Source organism: Leucopleurus acutus (genome assembly GCF_964270905.1).
Source record: "Leucopleurus acutus genome assembly, chromosome: 6".
In the NCBI taxonomy this organism is placed as follows: Eukaryota; Metazoa; Chordata; class Mammalia; order Artiodactyla; family Delphinidae; genus Leucopleurus; species Leucopleurus acutus.
Genome location: NC_139149.1, coordinates 51,066,727 through 51,073,591, shown reverse-complemented (window position 1 = coordinate 51,073,591; position 6,865 = coordinate 51,066,727). Strand labels below are relative to the sequence as shown.

Below are 6,865 nucleotides of genomic sequence, written 5' to 3'. Positions count from 1 at the left end.
GATTACACTGCAGTACAATAGGGAAAGATTAGTCTTTTCAATAAATGGTGTTGAGCCAAAGGAAAAATATGTATATTAATCCCCACCTCACACTATAATTCAAAACTGATTCAAGATAAACCATAAATCTAAATGTGGAAGATAAAGCAACGAAACTTCTAGAACAATCAGAGGGAAGTATCTTCATATTCTTAGAATAAGCAAGAATTTCTTAACAAGACCCAAAAGCCCTAACGATAAAGAAAAATGTTATAAATTGGGCCACATTAAGAATTTGTGTTCATTAAGAGACTGTTAAGAGGATGGAAAATATAAGCCATGGATTGAGAAAAGATATCAATAGAAAAACATACCTTACAAAAGACTCATGTCCAAAATATACAAAAAACACCTAAAAATCAGTAAAAAGATGGAAAAAGCTATGGAAAAATGAGCAAAAAGTGAATAGGTACAACACAATAGAACAATATGGTCAATATGAGAAATGCAATCACAATGAGATACCACTACTTACGTACCAGAATATCTAAAATTCTTGTTGCTGAGGATGTAAAGCAATAGGAACTCTCATACACTGCTATTCTCATGGTCTTTGGAAAAGTGACAGAACCCATTAACACTGAACATATGTATATCCTATGACTCAACAATTCCAGTCCTAGATATATATAACCTCCCAAATATATGCATATGCAACCCGATGATGTTCATAGGGGCACTATTTGTAAATTCCAAAAAAAGTATAGGCTAGGCATTGGGTATATTAACACAACCTATAGCAATAAGCAAGTTTGGACTATTGCTACATACAACAAAAAAACTGAATTCCACAACCTAATATAAGAATAACGTCAGACACACACTAATCTTTTATGGTGTGTGTCTATTCACATATCAGAATAGTGACTGAATTTGGAGAGGATAGTACTCTGGGAGTATGTGGGGGGGGGTGCTTCTGTTATGCGGGTGATTTTCTATTTCATGATCTGGGTGATGGATACACAGTCATGTTCACCTTATGAGAATTCATTAAGCCATACCATTAGTATCTGTGTACATTTCTGTAAGTCTATTCCTTTACAAAGTTGATCCATAAAGTACAGAACTCTCCCAGCACCCTTAGGTCCCTGACCCTCTGTCCTTTGATCTACTGCCATACCTTCTGTGCAGAGGGCCATCAATAAAGTAAGTCACTGGTCCAATGTGTGTGCTTGTTCCAGGTCTCTGAGTACTTCTGGAGATAATATTACAATCCTTGCTCTCCAAGTCATCTTGGCCTCAGCTGGATTCTCAAGAATGCTCACAAAATCCTGTCCTCTCTCCAAACTGGCTCTCTCTCTCTTTTTTTTTAATTTCAAATTATCACTACCTTAACGAATTCACCACTCTACCTCTGTCTTCTTTGCTCATCAGCTGACATTGCTTCCTCTGCTTTCATAAAACAGAAGCACCATAGAGACCTCTGCACAACATACTCAAAACCAGGAAATTAAGCACAGAAATTGCACCTCTGATAGCAGGAGATACCAGGCTGAGGAGAGCAAACAACCAGTGCATAACTCAAATTCCTTACTTATCAGGTAGTGTATGAGTCTTTCTTTGACTGTATGTGAGCAGCAAGATTCAGCGGGGATCCCATGATAATTTAAAGGACTTGGACAAACAGAAATAAACAACCTCTCCCTTTCCTCTTCTGCTCTCCTAGTCAAAAAACTTATTTACTTTCCTGCTAATCTTCTTCTTTCCCCCCCTAAAATCTTTTCTCCTTTGTAAGACAAATGCTCTACCTCTGCTTTAGACTCAAGATCCCTCTCAGGATCCAGGATTATCCTCTGCTAATGATTCCCTCTTTGCCTTTTATCTTCAATCTATCTCTTGTACAATGTAAACGGCAAGCATGTTTATTCCACTCTCAAAAGGAAAAACTCTGCCTTTCTCTCAATAAAACCCTAGCTTTTATCACATGCCTGAGCTCCAAATCTTTTCATCCAATACCTACTAGATATGCTCAACTTGCATGTTATACAGGCACCTCAAACAGATCCATTAAGAATCCCTACAACATCTATGTTTACCTGCTCCATATAACGATATTCCCATTCTTCTGTGCAAGCTGGAAGATTGGACGTCATCTGTGACTCTCTGCCCTATGCAACCAAAGTCATCAGGTCATGTCAATTCTACCTCCTAAAATCTCTTTCCAATACACCTGGTAAAGTTCATCTGCTAGTGATTTAATTTGGGTCTTGTTACCTTTTAGAAACAATTCAATTGGGTTTAAAACAAATCTAGCTATACTCTGTTTATAATATGCAAAATGACTCACAAAGTTTGCAAGTAAAAAAGAGAGCACAAATATATAACAGTCTGTACTGTACTATACTTTTTTTTTTTTTTTTCCTTGTAGTACGCAGGACTCCCACTGCTGTGGCCTCTCCCATTGCGGAGCACAGGCTCCGGACGCGCAGGCTCAGCGGCCGTGGCTCACGGGCCTAGCCGCTCTGCGGCATGTGGGATCTTCCCGGACCGGGGCACGAACCCGTGTCCCCTGCATCGGCAGGTGGACTCTCAGCCACTGAGCCACCAGGGAAGCCCTGTACTATACTTTTAATATGGTATATTTAATTGACATTGATCAACTGAAAAATATTACCTTCTATCCAAGGGCTCATAGAATGGTTATAAAAATGGATGAAATGTTAGTTCACAGGTTAAAAAAAAATCCTCTATCATTTTCAAAAATATAAAATTACATATGTCCCTTTGCACACATACAATAAAAAACAAAATAAGGCAAAATAAATTTTAAGTAACATTAACAAAAAATGTCTCATTATATAAATCTTCAGTCAGTGTCAATTAAAACTCTTTACTAGAGAATACTTTAAAATAATTAAAAGAAGAACACTACAAATCAAAACACAAGACAATGTAAAAGTAGTTAGAAGCAAATCTTAACATCAACTATTTTCAGTGTTAAATGAGGAAGAAAAAAGAAAATTAATGAATTGGGCACTCAACTAAATAACAAACACAACATAAACCTGAAACAAACCTAAATAAAGCAATAATTAACACAAATAAAAGCAGAATTTTTTTAAAGGCAGAAAATCAGAACAATTGGGGAAAAGAAATAAACTAACAAAAGTAGCAATAGCTTTCCTGTTTAACATAAATAACTATGTAAAATATAATGATGAGAAGACATCCCATTAATAATAGCATCCATAGACTCTAAATTATTAGGATAAACCTCACACAAAATACAGAATATTCATGTTAAAAACAAACACTTGAGGGACATGGAAGGAGATATGAATCAAAGTTGTGGTATATTATGTTCTTGAAAGAAAAGTTTAGTATTATAATGATGTCAGTTATCTCTGTATTAGTTTTCCATTGCTGCTGTAATAGATTACCACAAAGTTTGTGGCTAAAAGCAACATAAGCGGATTCTCTCACAGTTCTGAAGATCAGAAGTCCAAAGTGGGTCTTATTAGGTTAAAATCAAGGGCTGCTTTCCTTCTGAAGGTTCTAGAGGAGAATTCGTTTCCTTGCTTTATTCATCTTCTAGAGACCACCTGCTTGCCTTGACTTGTGACATCATCAAATCTTTCTTCTCGAGCTTCCCTGGTGGCGCAGTGGTTGAGAGTCCGCCTGCTGATGCAGGGGACACGGGTTCGTGCCCCGGTCCAGGAAGATCCCACATGCCGCGGAGCGGCTAGGCCCGTGAGCCACAGCTGCTGAGCCTGCGCGTCCAGAGCCTGTGCTCCGCAACAGGAGAGGCCACAACAGTGAGAGGCCCAAGTACCGAAAAAAGAAAAAAAAAATCTTTCTTCTCTCTGTCTTCTGCTTCCATCATCTCTTTCTCTGCCTCTAACTCTCCTGCTTCCTCTTTCCCTTAAAAGGACCTTGTTATTATACTGGGCCCAATTTGGATATACTGATTTAGCTATTCTATACAACTCAACACTCTTTTAACTTGACAGAGTGATTCTAAAGTATAACTGAAAATTCAGATAGAACTAACTTTGAAACTTTATAAGAATAATAAAAGGAGAGGACTTTCATTCCCAGATATGGTGCCCATACGGCACCATAATAATTAAGGCAATGTAGTAGTAGAAGAAGAATAGATGTATCTTGGAAGATAATTTTTTAAAATATATATATATATGTAACTAGTACTATAATATATAATAAGAAGTGACATTGAAGATCTGAAGGGAAAGAGCTGATTATTCAGCAGATTACACTGGGAGAACAGGTTAATTATTTGGAAAAAAATGTTGGGACTAAAGTTAGATCTGTACTTCCCACCACACATCAAAATAAATTCAGGATGGATAATAGCCTTAAACAACAACAAAAAAATTAAACCATTAGGTTTGAAAGAAAAATATAAATGAATAGTTATCTTTTTCCTTTATTTCTTCCCCTTTTTAAATGGGGAAGAAATAAAGGAAAAAATCAATAGCTTTGACTACATAAACACATAGACATACAAACTTGCAAACATCAAAAAATGGCATAAACAGAAGTAAAAGAAACATAAAAATGGAAAAATATTTTTTTCAATCATAAGACAAACATTTCAGACAGGTAAAGAAAGAAAAAACAAAAATCCCATCAGAAAAATAGGCAAAGAAATTGTTATTACTTTGTTAACACTTGTTAAGTGGAGCACAGGGTGCCATCTGGTGAGTCACAATTTAACAAGAGACCAGGAGAGAAACTGAGTTACAAAAGTTTATTACTCCCGGTTCTTGGAGGAACCACCTTGAGGGGCCACATGGGGAAGTGAAGGTAGGATGCAGCCAGAGAGAGAGACACACACAATTTGGGGTACATACTTTTATTAGGGTCCATGGATGGAGTGCTTTGTGGTTCCTGGGCTAAGACCAGATTGGTCAATTCAAACAAAAAGAGTGAGTTTTGATAAGCCCCATGGTGGTCTTATCTAAAGGGCACACAAAGGGAAGGCCCTGGGAGGAAGGGGAGACTGTTGATCACAAAGGCTGTTGGGAAAGTCATATCAGTGACTTACATTTGCTTGTGACTCTGCAGTCAGCTATCTAGGGCACATGCTTGCATGAGGGACTAGTGTCAATTTCAGGTCCCTGCAGGCTGCTTGGCCGAACAAAATGGATGGCAAGGCAGCAACACCAAGGAGTAGCTTAGCTAAATTCTCAGCAGAAATATTAACTGGCAAAATGAAGGTGCAAATGATCAATAAATGCATTTTGAAAGTAAACTATTCTGCTAATTAAAGAAATGCATATTAAAAATACCTATACAGTGCCATATTCCCCTACCAAATGAACAAGGGTTGATTTTTTTTTTCTTATGGTATTATTCATTGTTTCCAATGAGGAGGAAGAAATAAACACTCATATGCCAATCTAGTATAGATGTAAACTGGTACAAGGTTTCTGGAAGATATTTAAAGGTATTAAAAATTACAGCTTTTTGTCCCTTTCCAGCGTTCAAGATGTCAAACCGAGGATGTGGTGGGTCCTCTGGTGCCAAATTCCAGATTTCCTTGGGTCTTCCAGTTGGAGCCATGATCAACTGTGCTGACAACACAGGAGCCAAAAATCTGTATATCATCTCTATGAAGGGGATCAAGGGACGACTGAATAGACTTCCTGCTGCTGGTGTGGGTGACACGGTGATGGCCACAGTCAAGAACGGCAAACCAGAGCTCAGAAAGAAGGTACATCCAGCAGTGGTAATTTGACAACGAAAGTCATACTGGAGAAAAGATGGTGTGTTTCTTTATTTTGAAGATAATGCAGGGGTCATAGTAAACAATGAAGGTGAGATGAAAGGTTCTGCCATCACAGGACCAGTTGCAAAGGAATGTGCAGACTTGTGGCCCAGGATTGCATCCAATGCTGGCAGCATTGCATGACTCTTTGGTGTATTTGTAAAAGAAAAAAATGCTAATAAAAATTATTTGCTCCATGTCACTCTTCTTGACACCACCTAACCCTTACCCCCTCTGTAAAATAAAACTACCCAGTGCAGAAAAAAAAAAAAAAAATACATTTTTAACTCTCTAACGTGAACAGAAATACTTTTAAAGAAGAGTTTTGGGCTTCCCTGGTGGGGCAGTGGTTGAGAGTCCGCCTGCCAATGCAGGGGACACGGGTTTGTGCCCCGGTCCAGGAAGATCCCACATATCGCAGAGCGGCTGGTCCCATGAGCCATGGCCGCTGAGCCTGCGCGTCCGGAGCCTGTGCTCTGCAATGGGAGAGGCCGCAACAGTGAGAGGCCCGCGTACCGCAAAAAAAAAAAAAAAAAGAAGAGTGTTATTTATAACTGCAAAAACGAAATAATGGAACAACCAAAACTTCCATCAATAATGGATTGGCTAAATAATGTTATGTTCACAGGAGTAAATATATGTGGTAATTAAAAATCACATTTTACAAGTATATATTTAAAGACATGGAAAACTGTTCATTGAATATTAGGTGAAAAAGTATGTATATAACTTCCCAAATAATTTTTTAAAGTATATAAATACATTATATTTAAGATAAGGCTAAACAAGAAAATATTAAGAGTGTTTTTCTCTAGATATTAAAGTTTTAGATTTTAATATTTTTAGTTTTTTTCTTTGTGACTTTCCCTATTTTCATTGTTAGGTTATACAATGAGTGTTGTTTTTGTAATCACATCAAAACCAGTAGACTTTGTTTTCAAAACCATCTTAATAATAGAGCAAAAAGAATATAGAACAATTAGATTACCCCCAATCAAGTGTTAAATTTTTTAAACTAATTTTTCTGGCTTTTTCCCCTCTATCTGAAGTGATTCTACCTTAATGTTTAAATTGTTTAGATGCCTCTGGATCCAT

General features: G+C 37.4%; 1 pseudogene across 1 annotated transcript; it reads left to right on the top strand.

The window, feature by feature from the left end:
* The first annotated feature begins 5,206 nt into the window (after nucleotides 1-5,206).
* Nucleotides 5,207-5,967, top strand: LOC309963495 (large ribosomal subunit protein uL14-like; annotated as a pseudogene). The gene has a single exon. The product of its transcript is annotated as a large ribosomal subunit protein uL14-like (transcript).
* Nucleotides 5,968-6,865: the final 898 nt, after the last annotated feature.